The 6,970-nt window shown below is 43.8% G+C and overlaps 1 protein-coding gene across 4 annotated transcripts in view; it reads left to right on the top strand.

Moving 5' to 3' along the window:
• The window catches only part of LOC111871644 (serine/threonine-protein kinase NIM1), a 184,542-nt gene that overhangs the window by 95,964 nt on the left and 81,608 nt on the right, over positions 1-6,970 (top strand). For 2 of the 4 annotated variants that reach the window (XM_023864923.2, XM_023865079.2), the window contains exon 2: positions 4,681-4,745. The exons of 1 other annotated variant lie outside the window; for it this stretch is intronic. The gene's annotated coding sequence lies outside the window, so the exon portion shown is untranslated. Of the gene's footprint in view, positions 1-3,121; positions 3,229-4,680; positions 4,746-6,970 lie in introns of those variants that run through there. One more of the 4 variants, XM_023864999.2, reaches the window with a different exon arrangement.

Here is a 6,970-nt window from a genome sequence, read left to right as displayed (position 1 = left end):
GTGATCAGCTCGTCGCAAGGCCTCTACCTGTAGACAAACACAGAAAAACGTACACAAACATCCATGCCCTGAGTGGGATTCGAACCCACGATCTCGGCTTCCGAGCGAGCGAAGACAGTACATGCCTCAGACCGCTCGGCTTCCGTGACCGGCAGTGTATAAGAATTCAGTTCATACCTCACAGGAAACAGATCCGAACCCACGATCCCTGCTTCCGAGCGAGCGAAGACAGTGCATGCCTTAGACCGCTCGGCTACCGTGACCGGCTAACTGTTAAGTTACCTGTGTGAATTTCGATATAGCATACTAGAATTCTATCATAAAGGTAAAGTTTTCCCTGTGTTTAACTATTGAACCACTGTGCCATGAAAATGTATAGGGGAATGGATATACTATAGATCCACATTTTCTTGACCTCGTCACTATCTGGAGGTGAGTGGTCAGCTTCATTAGGAGTGCAGAAGAGTACAAGAAGTCAGCCTGTGAAAACTTCACGTGTGATTTGAAGATTTTATTTATGTGTAAAATTTGGAGTGTGTGATTCAGTGATATTATTATAGTTCCTGTGTTATAAATCCGTGAAGACTAGTCAAGATACGAGTAGACTGAAGAGATTAATGTGGAGTGATTGTACATTGTGTAAAGCAGCAATAGTGTAATAATTGAATGTGGTTACGAAGTGTAGGTTGCTATAAATCCAGTTACCAATCCGAACCCCGTCTTTAGTCAGTGATACACACGACAATATTGTCACGTGCATGAGCGACTCTCGGCGTTGTTTTGAGTGTGATGTTATATATGTTGACCACCTTGACATGCGACTCGCAATTATAGCGCCATCGCTGATCTCCGCACTTCACAAATCACTAGAGTACACAGTCTAGTGTTCTTAGTCAGTTACAATCTCCACTAGACGCCCCCTTACTACGGTTCCAACAATGTTTGTTCCTCTGCTTCTGTGCTCTAGTCATTTCTGAATGGCTGCACCCTTTCAACTGTTCATTCTTGCTCCATTTGTCCTCTTTATAACCCCTCGGCTCGGACCAACGTAGAAAACACCGTTTCCAACAGTACCTCTAATGTTGCGCGCCGACTGTTGCCGCGGGAACCTGTTTGTTTGTGATCGTTGTCTGGAAACGGTTCTACACGCTACAATACGTATGCTCTCTTATATTTCACTCTGTCTAATATAGAATCTCATTCCATGTGGGACACCCTGCAGTAAATACTGCAGGGCGTTAAAAACAGAGTTTTCAGGAGTGTTTTTTTTATTGCTAGTGGGTTGGGACTAAGTTCCTTGTACTGCAGCCACTTCTGATGGATGAGGGTGATTGTGGAGCAATTGGTGGAATGGAGATTGGCAAGGGAAACCGAAGTACTCGGAGAAAACCTGCCCCAACCCCACTCTGTCCACCACAAATCCCACTTGACCAGACCCGGGATCGAACCCAGGCGGCCGAGGTGGGAAGCCAGCGACTAACCGCTTGAGCTGTGGCGCGGCCCAGGAATGTGGTTACCAGCACCTGAAACGCTATCATAATGTCAACTAAATGATAATATTTCAGTGTTACCCTACATTATAAAATACATAGTAATTACTGCATTAATTCAAATAAAATTTCCAAGTTCCTAAAATTATACGTAGGAAGGTAAATACTGCAAAATTAAAGGCCATTTTGTTGTTAGTAATTGTACATAACGTCGCAGTAGGCATGTCTTATTTTTCTTCGTAATGGCCCCACCTTTCAATGCATTTGTTTAATTAAGAAGTTTTCATATGACAGCAAAATTAATTGTTCTGCTGTCGCACGAAAATTTCAAAATGATACAGATAACGACCATCCTGGCCGGTCACGGTAGCCGAGCGGTCTAAGGCATGTACTGTCTTCGCTCGCTCGGAAGCTGGGATCGTGGGTTCGGATCTGTTTCCTGTGAGATACGAACTGAATTCTTATATATTATTCTTATACACTGCCGGTCACGGTAGCCGAGCGGTCTAAGGCATGTAGTGTCTTCGCTCGCTTGGAAACCGGGATCGTGTGTTCGAATCCCACTCAGGGCATGGATGTTTAGTTTATGTGTGTGCTTTTTTATGTGTTTGTGTACAGGTAGAGGCCTTGCGACGAGCTGATCACCCGCCCAAGGAGTCCTACCGAATGTCTAAGATCTAGAAAAACCGAAGTGAACGGAGAAGTTCATGGAGGTAGGCCTAGGCCCACTGGAGCTGTAGTGCCAAGGGAAAAAAATGACCATCCTGAACGCTCATCATCATCATCATCATCATCATCATCATCATGATGCAACACGTTGTTCCAATCTCTTTAACCTTATCAGCAAGCTTCTCAGTGCAGCCAACATCCCTCTTGAAGTATGTAAACTTTGTTCTTCAACCAGAATTCTCAACTTAGTTACACTCGATACGTACTTAATTTTGAGAGCCGGAATGCCGCAGTCGGTACAGCGGTTGACTACTGGCTAGACCACCGAAGGGTCTGAGTTTGAGTCCCCGTAGGGTCAAGAATTTTACATTCTCCAAGTCTTCCATATTGGTCCTGTGGCCCACCCAGCTTCCTACCCAACGGGTACAGGGGGTAAAACGGCTGGGGCGCGAAGCTGACCATTGACCTCCAAGTACTGCCGACATCAAGAAAACTTGGGTCTATATATCCACTCCCCCTTACGTCTTCATGGCGTAGTACGTAGTTAAGCACGGAGAAAACTTTATGCACAATGACTTACAGTAAGCTGTAAGACAAAATCCAGCCTTTTATAAAGCTACTAAAGGAGCAGGAGTGGCAAACATCACCTCGTCTGAAGGGTGGAGAATTGCAGAGTTCTCTTATTTTGAAGTTATCGACCGTGATATCCCATGAAACCACTTACGTGGCAACGTGACTAGAATGAAGCAGCCAGAAGTATGGTTGTTATCTTGTAAAGCTTAACTGCTACGAATCATTGTCCAGAAGGCCCTCTCACTTGATGGGGGTGAGAGCGACACGTTTCGACACTTATCGTCCCCCTGCAGGGACTTAATAATGTTTTATTGATATAAGCTGAACCCCCCACTGAATATTGAATGGGAAATGACAGTGCTATACAACACACTCAGAGTGAAGGATGTATGGAGTGTAAAGTATTCGCGAGGGTCTAGAAGCTGTGTATAAGGACACGCAGCCATATTGCCAAGCTCATGATAGATTTTCTACTTAGAAATTCCATTGACAACACGTAAGTTTAATTAGGTCATAATTTTTTAAACTTTCAGTTACACGGTAGCGTAGTTGGTTGAGGGGCTATGCTCAAGCCGGAAGGTCGCGGGTTCAAGTCCCGATTAGGTCATTTGATTTTTTTTTTCAGTTGACTTAATCCTTCGAGCCGCTCTGGGCCCTGGGATTGACTCAGCCTCTAACAGAAATGAGTACCAGGAATTAAATAATTTTCCTGGGGAGTAAAGCGCGGCCGGTGCGTAAGGCTGACAACCTTACCGCCATCTTTGAGCCGATTGTCTTAAAAATGTGAGACCCTCAACGTCTCGCAACCCTGTGGGCCTTCACGGCCTGGTACAGGGATAGCTTTACTATACTTTTTTCTTACCTTATGTTTAGGCCGCGTCATAGCTCAAGCGGTTAGTCGTTGGCTTCCCACCACGGCGGCCCGGGTTCGATCCTGGGTCTGGTCAAGTTGGATTTGTGGTGGACATAGTGGCGCTGTGGCAGGTTTTCTCCGTGTATTTCGGTTTCCCCTGCCAATCTTCATTCCACCAATTGCTCCACAGTCACCCTCACCTATCATCTGGGGCTTTAAATAAACCACATTGAAAATTCTTCTTCAGTGGCGGTGCCATAGCTCAGGCGGTTAGTCAGCGGCGTCCGTTGTTCGATCCCAGGTCAAATCATATGGGATTTGTGCTGGAAAAAGTAGCGCTGTGGCAGCTTTCCTCCGAGTACTTCAATTTCCCCTACCAAATCTTATTTCAGAAAATGCTCCATACTCATCTGTCATCCGGTACTGGTACAATAATGCAATTGTTGGCCGACGTACCAAGATTCAGTTCGACCTCACCCCACGAAAAAAATTCTAACGCCTCTTTCTAGAATGAATGTCATCGAATTACTTCCCAGCTATATCTCTCTATGGCCATACAGCTCTTTGTTGGACCCTGGCCGCTTTTTCAGGTTTTAGATCTCTTTACACAGTCGGTAGGATTCGTTGGACGGGGGATCAGCCGTCGCAAGGCACACAGGACAGGACAAACACAGAATAAAGCACACAGATATCGATGCCTCAAGTGGGATTCGAATCCACGATCCCAGTGTTTGAGCGCGCGAAGAGAGTTCATGCCTTAAGGGGCTCATACACGTACAAGTCTGGTTCGCGAGTCCGACTCGGCTCGGGTTCCAATGAGCCAGACTCGTCCGTGTGTGGGTCGCAAAGTTGGGAGTAAGCTCATGCGTTTGTGGTGAAATTAATCCGAGCCCGGCTCCCAAGTCTGGCTCGCCGAGCCAGACTCGTACGTGTATGAGCCCCTTTAGACGGCACGGCCACTGTGATCGGCTTCCCAACTACGTATATAATGTCAAAACAAATGGAAGTTCACCTAGGCTGTGCAATTGGTGAATGAACCCCCACGACGCACGAAACAGCAGAAGTGATCATTAAGCGGATAATTCTGTTTTTCAGAACTATTCTGACTCGAAGACTTCAAAATGCCGGCATAGTGGAACAGAGCGTCTTACTTTTCAAAGGTAAGTTTACGTCTTCAGTTTCTTTACCACAGGGAAGATTTATTTCGTCCTGTCGTATTAATGAACAATGTATCATGTATATGACCACCTCTGTGGTCTAGTGGTCAGAGTTCCTGGCTACAGATCCAGAGGTCCCGGGTTCAATTCCCGGCTCTAGCAAATTTTCTTAGAAGTAGTGGGTTTGGAACGAGGTCCATTCAGCATCGTGAAGATAATTGAGGAGGTACTTGAGTGTAAAAGTAGAAAACCAAAATTAACGGCCGTGGGGATTCGTTGCGCTGACCACGCGACACTCTGTGAACTAAAGTTTGCACTAACTTCACCGACAAGCTGCAGTCGCTCGGTCGGTATAGTTCGTTTTCGGACTAAAGCCACTGAAGTTTATTTTGTTGTATCATATCTGGGGGCAACACTGGAAAATTCGAAGTTTACTTTTTCTAAGACAAAAAATTGTCATATTTCGGGATTGCTGAGTTTTTGTTCTTCGTGCACCATCGTCGGAAACATTTAGAATTGAACTTATCATATTTGTAACCTCCAGTAACTTCAAATATCTTGATGGACTAAGAAAAACCAATAGAAACCTCGGTAAAGACGGCCAATGTCCGGGACGGTATTTGAAACCGGGACCTGCCCAATACTAAGTGCTCAGTGTTCGACCACGTCGTTCAGAGTTTGTTGTTGCTATTTAGGCTGTTTGCTCATTCGTTTTTGAGTAATGAAAACTGATTATTTCAGTGGCCCGTAAGAAATCTTGCACACTACAACAAACTTGAGAGAGGAATTATGCTGATAGGTTTACGTGCTAGAATTTATGTATGGAATTTTATTCACTACGCTGCCAAACGCGTGATAAACCTTTTGGTATTTTCTGCGTCAACACCGTGTTAGTCTTGTATTCGGATGCCGACGTTTCGGGGTAACATGCTGCTTCAATCATTATGGTGGGAATATGTAGGTTGAGGGATTAAAGATGAATTAGCCAGTTCCTCCGAAACCTTTATACGTGGCTGCACGACTATGCTAAGCCATAACAATTAATTTCATAATATTGTCACATGTAAGGGTGACTATTAAGACAGGGGTTGGATTGGTAATTGGATTTATTGATCACTCCTTGTATAATAACAATAAATTTTAATAACATAATAAATCTTCAGCCTAGCAATTATCGTCTACTGTTGCCTAGAACGTGTGTCTACCGGTCCGTTACCTAGCAATGGCTGCCCCTCTGTTGTTGAGCTGTTTTGTTGCGAGAATGTGTTTATCTAGCCGTTGCCTAGCAATGGGCATATGCGTAACAATGTCCTTAATGTTGCGTTCTCTTCTCGTAATCCGATAAATGATAACTGTACACAGTTGTAGTCACTTCTATGACATGTTTTGGTCACTAAATGACAATCATCAGGTGGCTGCACACATGCAATTGTATAAAAACCCAAAACTTTAACATAACATAACTTATAACAATTATTTTTATGTTATGTTTCAAATCCGATCTGTCTTTCTTATGCACTACTTTATGACGTCAGTATCCTTATTAAATGGTGTCGAACCATATGGATATTGTTCAATGGTGAATTTGAAAGAAACGAGTGGCCTGAAAGGAGAACTTTCCTGTCATTTTAATAAAGGGACTGAGGAAAAACATAAACATCGTTCAGGATCGTCGATGTCCTGACTTAGTCTCGAACCTAGTACTTCCTTAATACGAGTATAATACATTTATATTGTACCATCCTGTGAGATCTGTATTACAAACTGCATAGACGTAAATATTTGAAGAAGTAGTTTATCGCTATATAAACTTTCATTCAGTCTATTAAAAGGGCTACGCGGTAGCGTAGTTGGTTGAGGAATCCGTATTACTTCTCTCCAGCGATAATTTATATCGATATATTTCTCTGGTGCATGGCCTCATACGTGTAGAATTTTTAATAATTTAATGTTGTGTCTTAGCTCTCGCTGATGGGTTGTGCTGTGTTTGGCTTGTATACCCGATCTCTGGGTTAGTACAGGCGCCCGGAGACAGGGACTAGCTCTGTCGATTGGGCCCAGCTTAGTAGGTTTTACCTGAAGACGGAGACAGAATCCAGTCTCCGAAACGTCCTGTTTTGAAAAACGAACAGAAAAATGTTTTTATATGAAGACAGGAGAGTGGATAATATCCAAAAATATAATATTTGTATTGATGTATCGTCGTCACAAACTTTTACATCTTACTC

The sequence above is a fragment of the Cryptotermes secundus genome, unplaced genomic scaffold, assembly GCF_002891405.2.
Source record: "Cryptotermes secundus unplaced genomic scaffold, Csec_1.0 scaffold112, whole genome shotgun sequence".
Taxonomy (NCBI): domain Eukaryota; kingdom Metazoa; phylum Arthropoda; class Insecta; order Blattodea; family Kalotermitidae; genus Cryptotermes; species Cryptotermes secundus.
This window is presented reverse-complemented; position numbering and strand designations above follow the sequence as displayed.